The sequence below is a fragment of the Scyliorhinus canicula genome, chromosome 13 (assembly GCF_902713615.1).
Source record: "Scyliorhinus canicula chromosome 13, sScyCan1.1, whole genome shotgun sequence".
Taxonomy (NCBI): Eukaryota; Metazoa; Chordata; class Chondrichthyes; order Carcharhiniformes; family Scyliorhinidae; genus Scyliorhinus; species Scyliorhinus canicula.
Window position 1 is genome coordinate 147,950,426 of NC_052158.1, and position 20,103 is coordinate 147,970,528.

Genomic DNA, 20,103 nt, shown 5'->3' on the forward strand with positions numbered 1-20,103 from the left:
GCCGCTGAAGCCACTAGCTACCCACCCCTGGGCTGCAGGTGCCGGACTGTCTGACACTGTCGTTGTCTGCCCCCCCCCCCCACCTCCCCACCCACCACCACCAAGGAGAAGGCAGCGCGCAACAACCGTGAGTGGGGGAAGACAGGAGGGGAGTGCCTGGACTTGCAGACCCTCACCGTGACCGAGCAGAGGGTCCCGGACGTTGTCTGTAGACTGGAGGAAAGGGAGGTCGCCGAGGTGGAGTTCAGCCGTGGGCGAGGAAGTGAAGCCCTACTTAGTTGTGGTTCTTTGAAGATGTAACTAGTACAGGTGACAATGATTTGGATGAGGGAACAAAATGTAACATCTCAAAGTTTGCGGATGATACCAAGATGGTCGGGAGGGTGAACTGTGACGATGATGCCGAGATCCGACAGTACGATCTGGACAGGTTGGGCGAGTGGGCAAATCAATGGCAGATGCAGAATAATTTGGATAAGTGTGAGGTTATTCACTTTGGAAGCAAAAAAAGGAAGGCCGATTACTACCTGAATGGTTGTAAATTGGGAGAGGGGAGTGTGCAGCAGGACCTGGGTGTCCTTGTGCACCATTCACTGAAGGTAAGCATTCAGGTGCAGCAGGCGGTAAAGAAGGCTAATGGTATGTTGGCCTTCATTGCGAGAGGTTTCGAGAACAGGAGCAGGGATTTGTTGCTGCAATTATACAGGGCCTTGGTGAGGCCACACCTGCAGTATTGTGTGCAGTTTTGGTCTCCTTCTCTGAGGAAGCATGTTCTTGCTCTCAAGGGAGTGCAGCTGGAATTCAGAAGAATGAAGGGGGATATCATAGAGACGTATAGAATTCAAACAGGACTAGACAGGGTAGATGCAGGGAAGATGTTACCAATGATGGGTGTGTCTAGAGTCAGGGGTCACAGTCTGAGGATTCAGGGTAAACCATTTCGGACAGAGATAAGGAGACATTTCTTCACCCAAAGAGTGGTGAGCCTGTGGAATTCATTACCACAGGAAGCAGTTGATGCTAAAACATTGTGGGCGAAATTCTCCCAAAACGGGAGAAATCGTCAAACTGCCGTAAAACCCGGGCGGGTTTTACGGCATCGCGCCCCTTCCCGACGGGGGACCGATTCTGGTCCCCCGTCGGGGCTAGCAGCCCGACGTCGGAGGCTCCGACAAGTCGGGCTTAACGAAAATCGTTAAGCCCGCTTGTCGGACTTAGCGCCGGCTGACGCGTCATATGACGTCAGCCGCGCATGCGCAGGTGGGAAGACTCCACCCGCGCATGCGCGGGTGACGCCATCGCGTTTTTGCGCGAAACCCGCGCATGCGCGGTCCGGGTTGCCCCTCAGCCGCCCCGCGTATTGATACTGCGGGGCGGCGGAAGGACAAATAGTGCGCGGGCATCGGGCCCGCTGCCCGCGATCGGTGGGCACCGATCGCGGGCCCATGGCACCCTTGGCACGGCCGTGGTACTGCCGTGCCAATCGGTGCCATGGTTATTTTTTTCCAGGTGGTCACGACGTTTTTACGAACGGCAGGACCAGGTGTGTTTGCCGTTCGTAAAAAGGTCGTAAAGGGCTGGGACTTCGGCCCTTCTAACAGCTGTGAATCGCTGCCGGCCGTAAAAAAACGGCGGCAGCGATTCGTGTCGGGATTTCGGCGGGGGGGGGGGAGAATAGCGGGAGGGCGTCAAAAAAGTCGGGAAGGCCCTCCCGCTATTCTCCCACCCGTCGTGGGGGGGGGAGAATTTCGCCCTGTATATAATCAAGAGGCGGCTGGATATAGCACTTGGGGCGAATGGGATCAAAGGCTATGGGGAGAAAGCAGGATTAGGCTATTGAGTTGGATGATCAGCCATGATGGTGATGAATGGCGGAGCAGGCTCGAAGGGCCAAAAGGCCTCCTCCTGCTCCTATCTTCTATGTATCTATGTATTTATATGAGCCGAGCAGCAATGAGGATAGCAGCAGGGACACCAGCCCTCCACTAGGGGAACCCGGAGCTCGAGTCGGAGGATGACTCTGATTTCCCATCACAGCTGTCTCCAACACCCTCCACCATCCCAGAGATACTCTCCTCGGTGTTCATCCTCCTCCTCCAGCACGTTGCCCCTTTGCTGCGCAATACTGTGGAGGATGCAGCAGGCCATCAGGAGTTGGGCGATCCTCCCAGCGTCATACTGGAGATCCCCTCCAGAGCGATCCAGGCACCTGAATCGCATCTTCAGGAGGCTGAAGCACCGCTCGATCCTGATGGCTGTATGGGCTTTGTTGTAGTGGGTCTCCGCGTTGGTCTGTGGCCTCCGGATAGGTGTCATCAACCATGACCGCAGTGGATAATCCTTGTCAACCAGGAGCTAACCCACCAGCCGGGGGGTGGGGGGGGGGGGGGGGGGGGGGGGGGGAAGGGGGGGGGGGGGGGGTGGGTAGGGGGGGCGGTGGAGGCATAGAACAAAGAACAAAGAAAAATTACAGCACAGGAACAGGCCCTTCGGCCCTCCAAGCCTGCGTCCTGAAGATCCAGCCTCCTGAAGATGCGATTCAGGTGCCTGGATCGCTCTGGAGGGGATCTCCATTATGACGCTGGGAGGATCGCCCACTCCTGATGGCCTGATCCAGATCCTCTATCTAAAACTGTCACCTATTTTCTAAGGATAAAGAACAAGTCAGCAATGGCCGAGTGTGCCAGGATGAAGGCATCGTGCACACTGCCTGGGTACCAGGCGGGGAGGTGAAAGATGCGTAGTTGATGGTCACATATCAGCTGCACGTTTATCAAACCCTTTTGGTTTGTGTAGAGCAACCTCTCATCTGCAAGTGTTCATAGGGGGACATGCATCACATTCATCACTCCCTGGACCTGGGGCATCCTGGCGATGGTAGTGAACCCCGCTGCCTGGGCAGCCTGGTGGGCTCGATTGAAGTGGACGTATTGAGCCGCCTGAGCATACAGGGCCTCCAGCGGATGCACCTGTGCGCCGAGGTCGGTGAGATCATGGTCAGGTCCCCATGTGACAAGGACATTGCCTGAGGCCCACCCCCCCCCCCCCATTGCCCCTCCCCCCGACCGTCTGAGTTCCCGACGGTGTCGGTCCTGTGTGGTATCTTCCGTCAGGAACTCGCGTGGCAGCTGCAGATTCAGTCCAGGGCCGCCACAGTCGGGGGAGGGCCAATCCTCCGGGAGGGGGGACTTGGCCAGGGGCTGGGGGCACTATTGGGGGGTGGTCCGGGGCGCGTGAGTCGGCCAAAGGGGGGGCACTATTTCGCAGGCCAAGTCCGTGAGCGGCCAAGGTCCGGCAATTCACCGGGCCATATCGGCAGGTGCTGTACGCTGCCTTGCTGCTAGCCCTCAGCCAAGCGGAGGATCGGTAGCCATTTGACGCCATTTTTTCTGTCGTAAACCACCACCGCTCCCACGCCGGCGTGGGGAAATAGCCTCAAAATCAGAGAATCCGGCCCATGATATTTGAAAAGTTGCCCTCAAAATCTAATTTGTCCGTTAGTCCTTTGGCTCGCCAGCTAATCTTGGCCATTTTACTATTTCTCCTTCCTTCTTGGCATCTACGTTTTCTCTCTACCTTAACGTTAGATATTTCAGATGTTGCCTTGCAGGTGGCGAGGAACAAATCATTGCAAGTTATTGATGAGACAGTTGAACAAGAAACAGGAATTGGTCAATCACAATACAGCAAAACTTTGAATTTATATCGCACATTGAACAGAGTAAAATATCCCAAGGTTCATCGCAGGAGAAAAATTGGACAAAAATTGACACTGGGTTAAATATGGGGCTGGTTTAGCTCGCTGGGCTAAATCGCTGGCTTTTAAAGCAGACCAAGCAGACCAGAAGCACGGTTCAATTCCCGTACCAGCCTCCCCGAACAGGTGCCGGAATGTGGCGACTAGGTGCTTTTCACAGTAACTTCATTTAAGCCTATTCGTGACAATAAGTAATTTTCATTTTTTTTTCATATGGCGACTTTAAGACAGGTGATCAAACAATGAGTCAAAGAGAAAGGTTTTTACACATAAGGAGGGAAGAGCGCTAGAGAGGTAAGGATGTTCGGTGAGGAGACATCCAGAGCCTCGGCCTAGACAGTCAAAGGCAATGGACAACGAAAGACCTCCTTAATCAATGCCAAATAAATATTGCATGTTGGCTTCCATTTTGAACAACACTTTTTAAACCCTTGAATGGAATGAAGGGCCCACCCTGGGCAACTGGTGGTTTTAACTTGGGGCAGTAGAAGGTAATCTTCTGAATTCGGGCAGGAGGTCTTCATCAGTGCGAAATAGAAGATGCTTCAATCTGGAGCTAGCTATCCCAGACCGGGTAATACTTGCTGCTGACACCGGGAACCAGAGAGATCATTCCGCTCCTCAGCACTAAGATCGCCCGCTAGGTTGCACGCAAATAATTAATGTTGAGAAAGGTATTTTGTAACATTTATTTTTGGCCCTGTGAATGTTATTTGCGTTGCCCTCCGGTGGAATGCAATGGTATTTGAAGCCGTGTGAACTTGCATTCTGAGAGAAAATCTGGAAAGTGCAGTTAGCCCAAGGTTGTGCAAGCTGAGGCCTGATCACTTCTGAACACCAATTCATCACAGTGCTATGCATCCCAGAGAATTGTGAGGCTGAGCTGACCCTTTATGAATCACACAAGAGCATCATGCTCTGATTCACTGTTGAACTGCAGGCTTGTAAGTACAAGGAGCAATTCGCTCCCACTCTGCCGCTCCCTAACATCTGAAATAGTTTCATACCTGACACCTTTGATTTCAACTGAATTGGTTTGACGTCACTCCATTCATTTATCTTCAAGAAAGCGAAAAAACTTGCTTATCAAGGTTGTGTCACCTATACTGTTCAAAGTTTTTGGATGTTTTTAAAAAAATTTAGAGTACCCAATTATTTTTTCCAATTAAGGGGCAATTTAGCGTGGCCAATTCACCTAACCTGCACATCTTTAGGTTGTGGGGGTGAAACCCACGCAGACACGGGGAGAATGTGCAAACTCCACACGGACAGTGACCCAGGGCCGGGATTCAAACCCGGGTCCTCAGCACCGTAGGCAGCAATGCTAACCACTGTGCCACCGTGCTGCCCCAGCTTTTGGATGTTGAAAATTTTGCACTGAGACATTAAGTTCCTCCAGCATTATTTAGGTTGGCAGCTCTCTTGTCTCAGAGGCTGATTATTGCAAGTTCAGATCCTCACCCAGAGGTGTTATTTAAGCTGACACTCCAGCGTTAGGGAGTGCGGGGAGGTGTGACAAACTGGGAGGCACGGTGGCACAGTGATTAGCACTGCTGCCTCACAATACCAGGGACCCGGGAGCAATTCCTGCCTCGGCTGATTGTGTGGAGGCAGGAATTGTTACATTAACAATGTTACATTAACAATGCAATGACAGGGCAGCACGGTGGCCTAGTGGTTAGCACAACCACCTCACGGCGCTGAGGTCCCAGGTTCGATCCCGGCTCTGGGTCACTGTCCGTGTGGAGTTTGCACATTCTCCCCGTGTCTGCGTGGGTTTCGCCCCCACAACCCAAAAATGTGCGGAGTAGGTGGATTAGCCACGCTAAATTGCCCCTTAATTGGAAAAAATAATTGGGTAATCTAAATTTAAAAAAAAAGAAAAAAAAACAATGCAATGACGTTACAGTGACAATCCCCTAGTTGCCACACTCTGGCATCTGTTCGGGTACATGGAGAGAGAATTCAGAATGTCCAATTCATCTAACAGCACGTCTTTCGAGACTTGTGGGAGGAAACCGGAGCACCCGGAGGAAACCCACACAGACACGGGGAGAACGTGCAGACTCCGCACAGACAGTGACCCAACCGGGAATCAAATCTGGGACCCTGGCACTGTGAAGCCACAGTGCTATCCACTTGTGCCACTGTGCTGCCCACATCATTCATTTGTTTATTTTCCACCCCTCCAGTACTTTAAAGATAAAATCAGCAAAGCAGAAACTGCAGCAAAGGATTACTCACCGGACCAGAACAGATCCTAGAAGGATCAAGCAGGTTACTCCAGCATCGCTATTGACCAGCTCCTGTTTCAGTCCCGTTGTGTTTGAGTTCAGTCTTCAGAGAGGGACCCTGGCACTGTGAAGCCACAGTGCTAACCACTGTGCTACCATGCCACCCATTTCTCCCGTGTCTGCGTGGGTTTCCTCTGGGTGCTCTGGTTTCCTCAAACAGTCCAAAGATGTGGTGGATTAACCATGCTAAATTGCCCCTTAGTGTCCACAGATGTGGGGTCACGGGGATATGGAAGGAGAGTAGGCCAAGTAGGGTGCTCTTTCAGAGGGTCTGGGCAAACATGATGGCCTCCTTCTGCACTGTCGGAATTCTATGGTTCCAGGAAGCGCTGCCTGCCCCCTAATTGCACTCTTTGAAGGTGTGTGCTATCAATATTTATCCTTCAACTAACATCATTAAAAAAATAGATTATCTTCTCATTTATTTCACAGTTGAAGAGGAGAGGTAAGAACTGTTTTTTTCTAACCCGATGGATTTCGGCATCACTGGCTGGGCCAGCTTTTATTGCCAACTTGAGCTGAGAGAGCCCATTTCAGAGTCAGCCACATTGCTCTGGGTGCGGAGTCACATATAGATGGCATGCAGTACGCTTGGACATCGCCACTCACCATCGTGGATGGGGCCTCGGACAGAGACTTTATGTGCCTCATGCATTGCTGATGATCCCAGCAGTGACCTCCTGAGGTCCGAGCTGGTGTGTTGGATTACAGGTGCGAGCGTCACCCTGGAACCCCTGACTCTGTTCCTGAAGCTACCTCTCCATGAGAGTCACCACATTGTCAGTGGAGAAGGTACAGTGCAGTACCCGCAGAGCCAAAGACCTCATTCCCACCAATATATTCCCACTGGAGTCTGGATCAGAGAAGGTGTGACCCTGGTGAGGGGGAGGCCAAGTCTCTTAATCAGAGTTTAATGGGGGGAGGGGGGGTCCTTGGGGTCAACTGTGGCACTTGCAGATGCGCATGTGTGGGACGAAGACAACCTGTCACTAGATTCAATCACAACATCGTCATTGCAGGTGCTCGATGGACTGACGGGACAATGGAGACCTGCAGCATGATGCCATCTGCATTGGAGCTTCAATGGCCATTCTGGCTGTGACATTTCCATTTCAGATGGGACGATCCCATAATATTTGCATTCCCCGTCGGTCAAGCATCTGCGCACTGTAACCTTCACCTGAGACCCCTGCCTCACCATGACTGATGGAACGAGCTGGGGGGAGGTGGCGGGGGGTTGGGTGGGGGGGGGGGGGGGGCACTCCAGCTCCAGTCCACCACTGCTGCAACAGCTGAGGGTGCATAGATTGGGCACGGCACTGCCTGTTCTGTGGAGCTCTGCAGCGTTATGGATTCCCTTCTTCTGAAGGGGATCAATTGATTCCATCATTGGTGCTCCTTTACCCTGAAGGTCCATTATGGCTCCTCCGGTTAGTGGCGTGTGCCATAGTGGGGCGCCTTACCCTCCAGTGCACTGAGGCTAATCGTGCAGATACCCCAGACTTTGCAGCGCAGACTTTAGTGCCAGTTGACACCCCCCCCCCCCCCCCCCCCCCGTCTCCCACGGAAAGGGCTCGCCCCTACACTTCTCCACACAGGTCCATGCCACCTCTGCACTTACACCTGCCAACTGAAAAAGATCATTGAACCTTTGCGACACTGAACCCATGGGTGACGCACAACATTCTGCCCACAGACCTGGATGGCAAACTTTGCTCTGACCATATTCGTTCAATGGGGCCTTCTCTTGCCATCCCTGGGCATCAGTCTGCCCTGCCTGGCATTTGACCTCCTCCATCAGAACTCCCAGGTACTCATCCAAAAAACAGGGAGCTCTGTGTCCACTGGATGTACCGTCCCGCTTTCCTTGCCCACCAGGTGCTGGCGGCAATACCACTCCAAATTCTCACTGAAGTCTTCAGAAAACACCCTCGGCCTCGCCCAAGACCCCTGGCAGACATCTGGCTTCCATCCACACAGTGTTTAACCCTCGCTGGTAGGTCTCTTTGGACCCGGTGCCTGACTTGTTCCCACCCTTTCATAAGAACATAAGAACTAGGAGCAGGAGTAGGCCATCTGGCCCCTCAAGCCTGCTCCACCATTCAATTAGATCATGGCTGATCTTTTGTGGACTCAGCTCCACTTTCCGGCCCGAACACCATAACCCTTAATCCCTTTATTCGTCAAAAAATATCTATCTTTACCTTAAAAACATGTAATGAATGAGCCTCAACTGCTTCACTGGGCAAGGAATTCCATAGATTCACAACCCTTTGGGTGAAGAGGTTCCTCCTAAACTCAGTCCTAAATCTACTTCCCCTTATTTTGAGGCTATGTCCCCTAGTTCTGCTGTCACCCGCCAGTGGAAACAACCTGCCCGCATCTATCCTATCTATTCCCTTCATAATTTTAAATGTTTCTATAAGATCCCCTCTCATCCTTCTAAATTCCAACGAGTACAGTCCCAGTCGACACAACCTCTCCTCATAATCCAACCCCTTCAGCTCTGGGATTAACCTAGTGAATCTCCTCTGCACACCCTCCAGCGCCAGTACGTCCTTTCTCAAGTAAGGAGACCAAAATTGAACACAATACTCCAGGTGTGGCCGCACTAACACCTTATACAATTGCAACATAACCTCCCTAGTCTTAAACTCCATCCCTCTAGCAATGAAGGACAAAATTCCATTTGCCTTCTTAATCACCTGTTGCACTTGTAAACCAACCTTCTGTGACTCATGCACTAGCACACCCAAGTCTCTCTGAACAGCGGCATGCTTTAATATTTTATTGTTTAAATAATAATCGCGTTTGCTGTTATTCCTACCAAAATGGATAACCTCACATTTGTCAACATTGTATTCCATCTGCCAGACCCGAGCCCATTCACTTAACCTATCCAAATCCCTCTGCAGACTTCCAGTATCCTCTGCACTTTTCGCTTTACCACTCATCTTAGTGTCATCTGCAAACTTGGACACATTGCCCTTGGTCCCCAACTCCAAATCATCTATGTAAATTGTGAACAATTGTGGGCCCAACACGGATCCCTGAGGGACACCACTAGCTACTGATTGCCAACCAGAGAAACACCCATTTATCCCAACTCTTTGCTTTCTATTAATTAACCAATCCTCTATCCATGCTACTACTTTACCCTTAATGCCATGCATCTTTATCTTATGCAGCAACCTTTTGTGTGGCACCTTGTTAAAGGCTTTCTGGAAATCCAGATATACCACATCCATCGGCTCCCCGTTATCTACTGCACTGGTAATGTCCTCAAAAAATTCCACTAAATTAGTTAGGCATGACCTGCCTTTTACGAACCCATGCTGCGTCTGCCCAATGGGACAATTTCTATCCAGATGCCTCGCAATTTCTTCCTTGATGATAGATTCCAGCATCTTCCCTATTACCGAAGTTAAGCTCACTGGCCTATAATTTCCTGCTTTCTGCCTACCTCCTTTTTTAAACAGTGGCGTCACGTTTGCTAATTTCCAATCCACCGGGACCACCCCAGAGTCTAGTGAATTTCGATAAATTATCACTAGTGCATCTGCAATTTCCCTAGCCATCTCTTTTAGCACTCTGGGATGCATTCCATCAGGGCCAGGAGACTTGTCTACCTTTAGCCCCATTAGCTTGCCCATCACTCCCTCCTTAGTGATAACAATCCTCTCAAGGTCCTCACCTGTCATAGCCTCATTTCTATCAGTCGCTGGCATGTTATTTGTGTCTTCCACTGTGAAGACCGACCCAAAAAACCTGTTCAGTTCCTCAGCCATTTCCTCATTTCCCACTATTAAAACTCCCTTCTCATCCTCTAAAGGACCAATATTTACCTTAGCCACTCTTTTTTGTCTTATATATTTGTAAAAACTTTTACTGTCTGTTTTTATATTCTGAGCAAGTTTACTCTCATACTCTATCTTACTCTTCTTTATAGCTTTTTTAGTAGCTTTCTGTTGCCCCCTAAAGATTTCCCAGTCCTCTAATCTCCCAGCAATCTTTGCCACTTTATATGCTTTTTCCTTCAATTTGATACTCGCCCTTATTTCCTTAGATATCCACGGTCGATTTTCCCTCTTTCTTCCGTCCTTCCTTTTTGTTGGTATAAACCTTTGCTGAGCACTGTGAAAAATCGCTTGGAAGGTTCTCCACTATTCCTCAACTGTTCCACCATAAAGTCTTAGCTCCCAGTCTACCTTAGCTAGTTCTTCTCTCATCCCCTTGTAATCTCCTTTGTTTAAACACAAAACACTAGTATTTGATTTTACTTTCTCACCCTCCATCTGTATTTTAAATTCCACCATATTGTGATTGCTCCTTCCGAGAGGATCCCTAACTATGAGATCATGAATCAATCCTGTCTCATTACACAGGACAAGATCTAGGACTGCTTGTTCCCTCGTAGGTGCCATTACATACTGCTCTAGGAAACTATCGCGGATACATTCTATAAACTCCTCCTCATGGTTGCCTTGACCGACCTGGTTAAACCAATCGACATGTAGATTAAAATCCCCCATGATAACTGCTGTACCATTTCTACATGCATAAGTTATTTCTTTGATTATTGCCTGCCACACCATCTCGTTACTATTTGGTGGCCGATAGACTCCTCCTATCAGTGACTTTTTCGCCTTACTATTCCTGATTTCCACCCAAATGGATTCAACCTTATCCTCCATAGCACCGATGTCATCCCTTACTATTGCCCGGATTTCATCCTTAAATAATAGAGCAACACCACCTCCCTTACCATCCACTCTGTCCTTCCAAATAGTTTGATACCCTCGGATATTTAACTCCCAGTCGTGACCATCCTTTAACCATGTTTCAGTAATGGCCACTAAATCATAGTCATTTACGATGATTTGTGCCACCAACTCATTTACTTTATTCCGAATACTACGAGCATTCAGGTAAAGTACACTTATGTTGGTTTTTTTACCTCTGTTTGAATCATAACATCTCCAGTTTTATTCCTTTTGTTATTACTGGGCCTATTCACTGTGCTCCCCTCAGTCACTGTACCTTGTACTGTCGCCCTTATGGATTTCTGACTATGTCTTCTCTGCCTTGCACTTTTCCCCTTACTTCCTTTTGTTTCTGTCCCTGTTTTACTACCTTCCAACTTCCTGCATTGGTTCCCATCCCCCTGCCACATTAGTTTAAACCCTCCCCAACAGCTCTAGACAGCTTTCCCGCACTATCAGTCCAACCAGAACTCACATTTCAAGCTGGGCGGGCCTTAATTGGCAACCCAGTGTGAAATTGCAGTGAAAACGCAATCTTAGCCATGGATGGGTTGAACAACAGCTCCTGGCCTGGCTGACTTCACAAGCATGCCAAGCATAAAATTCAGGCCCACATCTTTCTTACCTCACTCCCAATCCATCGGCTGGATAATTTTGGGGGCAGACGGCACGTGATTTGCGGAACCATAAGACTGAAGGTAAATATTGACCCTGGAGCAAAGTGTAACCTTATCGTCCAGCCGGATGCAACAGGAACTAGACCCATATGTAACACTGGACCCCTGTACCCAGGTGGACTTCATGGCTTATGGCGGACAAGCCATGCAACCTATGGCCACTCTCCACTGCACATAGGGCAGTTTCAAGTCTCATATGGTTAACCAGAACAATAAGCCATTGTTAGATCTTATGGAAAGCATTACAATGGGGCTCATCCAATTTGGTCTGGAGGTGCATGCTATACAACACCAGGCTCCAGAAATAACAACATGCAAATATCTCTTCAACCGCGATGTCACTGGTAAGCTACTGTGGTGTACCACATGAGACGAGATAAGGAGCACCAGTCCACCACTGCTGCAACAGCTGAGGATGCATAGATTGGGCACGGCACTGCCTGTTCTGTGGAGCTCTGCAGCGTTATGGATTCCCTTCTTCTGAAGGGGATCAATTGATTCCATCATTGGTGCTCCTTTACCCTGAAGGTCCATTATGGCTCCTCCGGTTAGCAGGGTGTGCCATAGTGGGGCGCCTTACCCTCCAGTGCACTGAGGCTAATCGTGCAGATACCCCAGACTTTGCAGCGCAGACTTTAGTGCCAGTTGACACCCCCCCCCCCCCCCCCCCCCCCCCCCCCCGTCTCCCACGGAAAGGGCTCGCCCCTACACTTCTCCACACAGGTCCATGCCACCTCTGCACTTACACCTGCCAACTGAAAAAGATCATTGAACCTTTGCGACACTGAACCCATGGGTGACGCACAACATTCTGCCCACAGACCTGGATGGCAAACTCTGCTCTGACCATATTTGTTCAATGGGGCCTTCTCTTGCCATCCCTGGGCATCAGTCTGTCCTGCCTGGCATTTGATCTCCTCCATCAGAACTCCCAGGCACTCATCCAAAAAACAGGGAGCTCTGTGTCCACTGGATGTACCGTCCCGCCTTCCTTGCCCACCAGGTGCTGGCGGCAATACCACTCCAAATTCGCACTGAAGTCTTCAGAAAACACCCGCGGCCTCATCCAAGACCCCTGGCAGACATCTGGCTTCCATCCACACAGTGTTTAACCCTCGCTGGTAGGTCTCTTTGGACCCTGTGCCCGACTTGTTCCCACCCTTTCCCGCACTATCAGTCCAACCAGAACTCACATTTCAGGCTGGGCGGGCCTTAATTGGCAACCCAGTGTGAAATTGCAGTGAAAACGCAATCTTAGCCACGGATGGGTTGAACAACAGCTCCTGGCCTGGGTGACTTCACAAGCATGCCAAGCATAAAATTCAGGCCCACATCTTTCTTACCTCACTCCCAATCCATCGGCTGGATAATTTTGGGGGCAGACGGCACGTGATTTGCGGAACCATAAGACTGAAGGTAAATATTGACCCGGGAGCAAAGTGTAAACTTATCGCCCAGCCAGATGCAACAGGAACTAGACCCATATGTAACACTGGACCCCTGTACCCAGGTGGACTTCATGGCTTATAGTGGATAAGCCATGCAACCTATGGCCACTCTCCACTGCACTTAGGGCAGTTTCAAGTCTCATATGGTTAACCAGAACAATAAGCCATTGTTAGGTCTTCGGGAAAGCGTTACAATGGGGCTAATCCAATTTGGTCTGGAGGTGCATGCTATACAACACCAGGCTCCAGAAATAACAACATGCAAATACCTCTTCAACCGCGATGTCACTGGTAAGCTACTGTGGTGTACCACATGAGACGAGATAAGGAGCACCAGTCCACCACTGCTGCAACAGCTGAGGATGCATAGATTGGGCACGGCACTGCCTGTTCCGTGGAGCTCCGCAGCGTTATGGATTCCCTTCTTCTGAAGGGGAACAACTGAGTCCATCATTGGTGCTCCTTTACCCTGAAGGTCCATTATGGCTCCTCCAGTTAGCAGGGTGTGCCATAGTGGGGCACCTTACCCTCCAGTGCACTGAGGCTAATCGTGCAGATACCCCAGACTTTGCAGCGCAGACTTTAGTGCCAGTTGACCCCCCCCCCCCAAGTCTCCCATGGAACGGGCTCGCCCCTACACTTCTCCACACAGGTCCATGCCACCTCTGCACTTACACCTGCCAACTGAAAAAGATCATTGAACCTTTGTGACACCGAACCCATGGGTGACGCACAACATTCTGCCCACAGACTTGGATGCAAACTCTGCTCTGACCATATTGGTTCAATGGGGCCTTCTCTTGCCATCCCTGGGAATCAGTCTGCCCTGCCTGGCATTTGACCTCCTCCATCAGAACTCCCAGGCACTCATCCAAAAACCAGGGAGCTCTGTGTCCACTGGATGTGCCGTCCCGCCTTCCTTGCCCACCAGGTGCTGGCGGCAATACCACTCCAAATTCTCACTGAAGTCTTCAGAAAACACCCTCGGCCTCGCCCAAGATCCCTGGCAGACATCTGGCTTCCATCCACACAGTGTTTAACCCTCGCTGGTAGGTCTCTTTGGACCCTGTGCCTGACTTGTTCCCACCCTTTCCCGCACTATCAGTCCAACCAGAACTCACATTTCAAGCTGGGCGGGCCTTAATTGGCAACCCAGTGTGAAATTGCAGTGAAAACGCAATCTTAGCCACGGATGGGTTGAACAACAGCTCCTGGTCTGGCTGACTTCACAAGCATGCCAAGCATAAAATTCAGGCCCACATCTTTCTTACCTCACTCCCACTCCATCGGCTGGATAATTTTGGGGGCAGACGGCATGTGACCCCAGAAAAAGCACTGATGTGAGACCTTCAATGTCCTCAACGTGATTTGCGGAACCATAAGACTGAAGGTAAATATTGACCCTGGAGCAAAGTGTAACCTTAACGCCCAGCCGGATGCAACAGGAACTAGACCCATATGTAACACTGGACCCCTGTAACCAGGTGGACTTCATGGCTTATGGTGGACAAGCCATGCAACCTATGGCCACTCTCCACTGCACATAGGGCAGTTTCAAGTCTCATATGGTTAACCAGAACAATAAGCCATTGTTAGGTCTTCAGGAAAGCGTTACAATGGGGCTCATCCAATTTGGTCTGGAGGTGCATGCTATACTACACCAGGCTCCAGAAATAACAACATGCAAATACCTCTTCAACCGCGATGTCACTGGTAAGCTACTGTGGTGTACCACATGAGATGAGATAAGGAGCACCAGTCCACCACTGCTGCAACAGTTGAGGGTGCATTCATTGGGCACGGCACTGCCTGTTCTGTGGAGCTCTGCAGCGTTATGGATTCCCTTCTTCTGAATGGGAATAATTGATTCCATCATTGGTGCTCCTTTACCCTGAATAGCCATCAAGCAGAAAGTAGCCAATGATCTGCATCGGATGATGGCATTGGATGCCATAACTCTCAGAGCGGAGGCCACATAATGGGTCTCCGCAATGTTGTTGTCCTCTTGGAGAGTCCAGGAATTCAAAGATGCCTTATAGACGGACATCTTGGTGGCAGCAGTCCGATTGAGGAGGAGATCAAAGGCCCAGCATTGTATAGCACACCTCCGACAGCAGTCCTGGTCTGAGATCACTGGTCCAGGGGTGCCACAGTAACACCCAGTAGATGAAGAGGTAAGAGCCATCCCACGAAGGTGTCTCGTGCTGATGTGGTGGATCATACCTGCCACATTCTGCAGACTGTTCTCACGCCCCATGGACCGGGAGGACATCCCCTGCCCGTGGCCCAAAATTATTTTGCCTGCAGTTCGTTCCAGGGCACCTTTACTGCATCTCACAGACCTCAGTTCAGAAATGTATCAAGGAGGTGACAGATGTTCTCTACAGTAAGTATCATCATTATGTGAGGTTCACACTCGAAGCTAGCCAGGCTGCTAGATTTCTGGAGTTTGCAGATATCATTATCTGACTCCCACTTAGCTGGTGCCTGATCTCCAGCAGTCCTCCCACTGCCAGAGACCTGGGGCGGGATTCTCTGGTCACCGACGGCGAAATCGCGTTCGGTAATCGACCAGAGAACCAAACGTTCCAACCAAATCGGGGGCGGAGACGCTTTCGCAATGCTCTGTCTCCTCCAAAGTGGAAAACTCGGAGAGTACGCCGCATGACGTATCGATGGCCTCAGAACGGTGCCTGAGGCCCACTCCCGACCGGCCGACTTCCCGACGGCGTGGGTCTCTCACGGTCTCATCCGTCGGGAACTCGGTGTGGCAGCTGCGGACTCAGTCCAGCGCTGCTACAGTCGGGGGACGGCCGATTCACGGGCAGGGGGGACTTTGCCAGTGGCTGGGAGCACTGCGGGGAGGTGGGGGTGGTCCAGGGCAGGCGAGCCGGCCAAGGGGAGGGCACTATTTTGCAGGCCGGGTCCGCGGGCGGCCGGGGCTATGTTGCACAGCGTGGCCGCTGCAAGTCGCCGCTGTGCGCATGCGCGGCCACGGAGCCGGCAATTCTCCGGGCTGTATTGGCAGCTGGAGTCGGGTGTTAGATCGGTGGCCATTTTATGCCATTTTATCTGCCGTAAAACACCACCGTTCCCACGCCAGCGTGGGGACATAGCCTCAAAATCAGAGAATCCAGCCCCTGTGCTATCACTGCCTCCAACTGCTGTGAAGAACTGTCTATGAGGCTTTTCCCAGAATGTGACTCTGAGCCTAATCTAGAACTGTGACCCACTCGGGTGTGAGTCCCTGCACTGGTGCACGGTGCAGGTGAATGCATTGATGAATCTCTTCAAATTAATCCTCATCAACCTTCTCTGATGTGGGCTAAGTGCGTGTATTGAATCTGCTTGTCTGAGTGGGCCTCCTGCTAACTGGGAGAGAGAGAAGATAGACTTAGTTCATGAGCAGACTGAATCTAACATTGCAAGCCACTCACCAAAAATGCCAGGTGATCGACTCATGGACGGCTCATCTGCACTGATTTGCTGGGAAGGGCTGAACTTGCCTTCACCACAGGAGAGATCTCTGTCCTTGCCCGCCAACACGGCGTCATCCTCCACCTATTCGGAAGGGCCGCCCTTCCTCCAGTTTGGGATCCCTCCCTCATGTCGTGGGCAAGCTTGTCCTGCATTGAAACAAATGGGTGGAATGCAATGAGAAGGGATGGAGCGGAGTTGGGGACACACGCATACCTTCTGTGTGTACTGAGTACCTCCCAGTGGGGGCTGAGGATGGGGTTTGTGCACCATGATTGATGAGATTCTGATGATGTTAAAATGTTCATGAGACAATCAATGCTGATGACTACCCCGCTAATCCTGTGGGAGATCTTTGAGCTGTGCAACCCTGAAAGTGCATGATGCCATTAAGAGAGTGTGGGATTGGAGTGGGGTTGAAGGTTGACTTACCCTGGCGGATCAGATGAGGTCAGTCATCCTCTTCCTGCTGTGGATGCCGTTTCCCAGGCAGGTACCCCACGAGCTAATGTTCCTTGCAATTGTCTCTTAAGCCAGCGAGGTGAGGCAGGTGGAACCATCCGTCTGGTAGAGGACATCCCGGTGCTGGTGCTCTACATGCAGAAGGGCACTTGGTGCACCTTTTTTCTTGTACACCGGCTTATCAAACGTCTCTTTCACACAGCTGTGCTGTGGAGAGTGGATGCGCGGGTTCAAGTGGCTTTTAAATATAGCGTTAGATCTTCAACCCCATTAAGTAACAGCAGGGTGAACAAATAGTTCCCTCACCGCCAGGTGATTCGGAGAGATACTCACCTGTGAATGATTATTGAGCTGCCGAGCGCGAGTTCCTGCCCCAAAACCAAATTGGAAATGTGGCACAAAGTCAGACTGCCATTGCACCTAGTCTCCAAAATAGAAACTTCTGCCAGATATGACTGATTTGAAAGACTAGCTCAAGATGGTGTTGATATTTGTGGAGAAAAGGGGCTGGATTCTCCGTTTTTGGGACTATGTTCCCATGCCGTCGTGAAAACTGTGGCCTTTAACACCAGGAAACCTGGTGTCAAAAAGCCACAGATTCACAGCCTTGCAGGGGGCTGGCAGGGGGCTGGCAGGGAGCTGGCAGGGGGCTGGCAGGGAGCTGCCAGGGGGCTGGCAGGGGGCTGGCAGGGAGCTGGCAGGGAGCTGGCAGGGAGCTGGCAGGGGGCTGGCAGGGGGCTGGCAGGGGGCTGGCAGGGAGCTGCCAGGGGGCTGGCAGGGGGCTGGCAGGGAGCTGGCAGGGAGCTGGCAGGGAGCTGGCAGGGGGCTGGCAGGGGGCTGGCAGGGAGCTGTGATAGAACTCGCAGCTCCAGATGACGATACAGGCCCCCGTACCTCCGGGTCAGAGGCCGTGCATGCCTCCAGCGGCCGTGCCGTACTCCATGGCGAACTCAGCCCGTGGACCTGGACCGCTGAAATAGTGCCCCTCATCGCCCGACCCAGACCGCCCGCACATAGCTCCAGTCCCGAATGAGGACCCCCCCCCCCCCCCCCCGCGCCCCCCCCCCCCCCCCCCCCTCCCCCCCCCACCCTCCGATCAGCCATCCCCCGACTGTGGCAGCCCCGGACTGAGTCCGCGGCCACCCCGCGAGGTTCCCGACCGGCAGGACCAGATTAGAACTACGCCTGCGGGAATTCGGCCGTTCGGGGTCGGAGAATAGCAGGGCGGGCCTCTGGCAATGGCATGAGGCGGCGGATACTCTGCGTACTCACTTTTCGGGGGCAGAGAATAGCGGAACCGGCGACGGTCTCAATTTCGTGCGGGAAAACGGATTCTCCGCTCCGTCGCCGAACGCGATTTCAGCTTCGGATTGCGGGGAATCCAGCCCAAGGCTTTTTAAACAGTTATGCCGTGGCAAATGACCTTGGCTACCATCCAACTCAGAAGGTTGTTATTTCTTATAACTAGCAGCTTGATTTCCAACTACTTCAACGGAGGTGAACATCTTAACAAGCAGAATGTGAAATAATTGACTCTACAAGATGGCACAACCTTATTAATCTAGCTATATTGATTGAGAAAAATGAACTATTGGAACAGAAAAAGAAATGAACGGCCTTAAATAAGTATCACAAAGTTGCTTAAGAAGCAACGGACACAAGGTGGGCGTAGACACTGAAAATTGGATGTCACTGCCATGGTTTCAAGTCATGGTCTAGCCAGAAGAAGGCAAGACATTTGGGTTCTATGCCCACAACAGGGAAGAACTGACAGGAGATGCTGGGCAGTGCAGTGGGCAGTGTAGCCTCATGGCATATGTCATGGATCTCCTCCTGCTATGGGAAAATAGCAATGGAGCCAGGATGAGGTCCTTAAGTGTCCATTAATTGGCCATTTAAAGGCCTCATTTGTCCCAAGGGCGGATGGATTGCCTGAAGCCTCCACCTCCATCACCCCACCCAGCCTCTCCCCTCACCACCACTGCCTTCATCTGCTGATGAGAGAGTGTAAAATCCAGCCCACTGTGTGAATTCTCTGCATATCTGTCCTTCAAACAATATACAACAGCAATAGGATGGAGAGCAGATTAATGTCAGAATATCTACCATTTGATTCCCAGATCATCTTTAATTCCTTTCAGAATGGCTTTATTCAGATCTGAAAACACACCAGCTTTGGGGCAGCAGGGTAGCATGGTGGTTAGCATAAATGCTTCACAGCTCCAGGGTCCCGGGTTCGATTCCCGGCTGGGTCACTGTCTGTGTGGAGTCTGCACGTCCTCCCCCTGTGTGCGTGGGTTTCCTCCGGGTGCTCCGGTTTCCTCCCACAGTCCAAAGATGTGCGGGTTAGGTGGATTGGCCTTGCTAAATTGCCCGTAGTGTCCTAATAAAAGTAAGGTTAAGGGGGGGTTGTTGGGTTACGGGTATAGGGTGGATACGTGGGTTTGAGTAGGGTGATCATGGCTCGGCACAACATTGAGGGCCGAAGGGCCTGTTCTGTTCTGTTCTATGTTCTTTGTGCGAGATACCAAGGTTGCAATTTGAAACTATTGGAGTATGTTGTGTGGGTCTGGGCCAAATTAATATGTTCCATCCATGACCCCAACATACATGTTTCAGTCTTGTGTGGTAATACCATCAGAAATGGAGCAAATACCATTCTTACATCAAACCTCCTCCACCAGCAACTACTAACGAGCAACGTACACTCCCACCCATGGCAGTCATGTTCAAGTCAGCAAGCACCCTCACCGAACACCCATTAATCTGTAACATACAGTGATGACTCCCACCAGTTAGCAGAGCTGACAAGTCTATCATGCAATGAACATCCCCCGACTGGTTGGAGAAGCAAAAAAACTGATGTTAAACAGTCAGAGAAGAAAACGAAGAGAGGGGAAAGTCTCTGAAAGTATGGTTAAAGAGTTTGTGAGGTCACAGGTAGGGAAAGCATTTCAGAATGTTTGACTAAAACAGTCAAATACCTGGAGGGAATGCAAAAGAGAATAGAGCTGGACAAGGGCAGTGAATATGACACGTGGCATGACGGGATTTATAGACAAGAGGTGAGATGCGGAGAGATTCTAAATGGCAAGGAGGAGTTTGAATATAAAGCACTGAGAGAAACTCAGCCGGGGCATTGATGAGGACAGGAGTGTGGAGAATTTTTAAAAAAATTTATTATTTCCTGGGATGATTGCATCATTTGCTTAGGGCAGCTTTTTT

General features: G+C 51.0%; 1 protein-coding gene across 3 annotated transcripts in view; it reads right to left on the reverse strand.

Annotated features, from left to right (window-relative positions):
• LOC119976406 (succinate receptor 1-like) overlaps positions 1 to 20,103 on the reverse strand; it is a 42,216-nt gene that overhangs the window by 15,148 nt on the left and 6,965 nt on the right. The window contains exon 1 of one of the 3 annotated variants that reach the window (XM_038816933.1): positions 16,377 to 16,534. The exons of 1 other annotated variant lie outside the window; for it this stretch is intronic. The gene's annotated coding sequence lies outside the window, so the exon portion shown is untranslated. Of the gene's footprint in view, positions 1 to 6,001; positions 6,016 to 16,376; positions 16,535 to 20,103 lie in introns of those variants that run through there. One more of the 3 variants, XM_038816932.1, reaches the window with a different exon arrangement.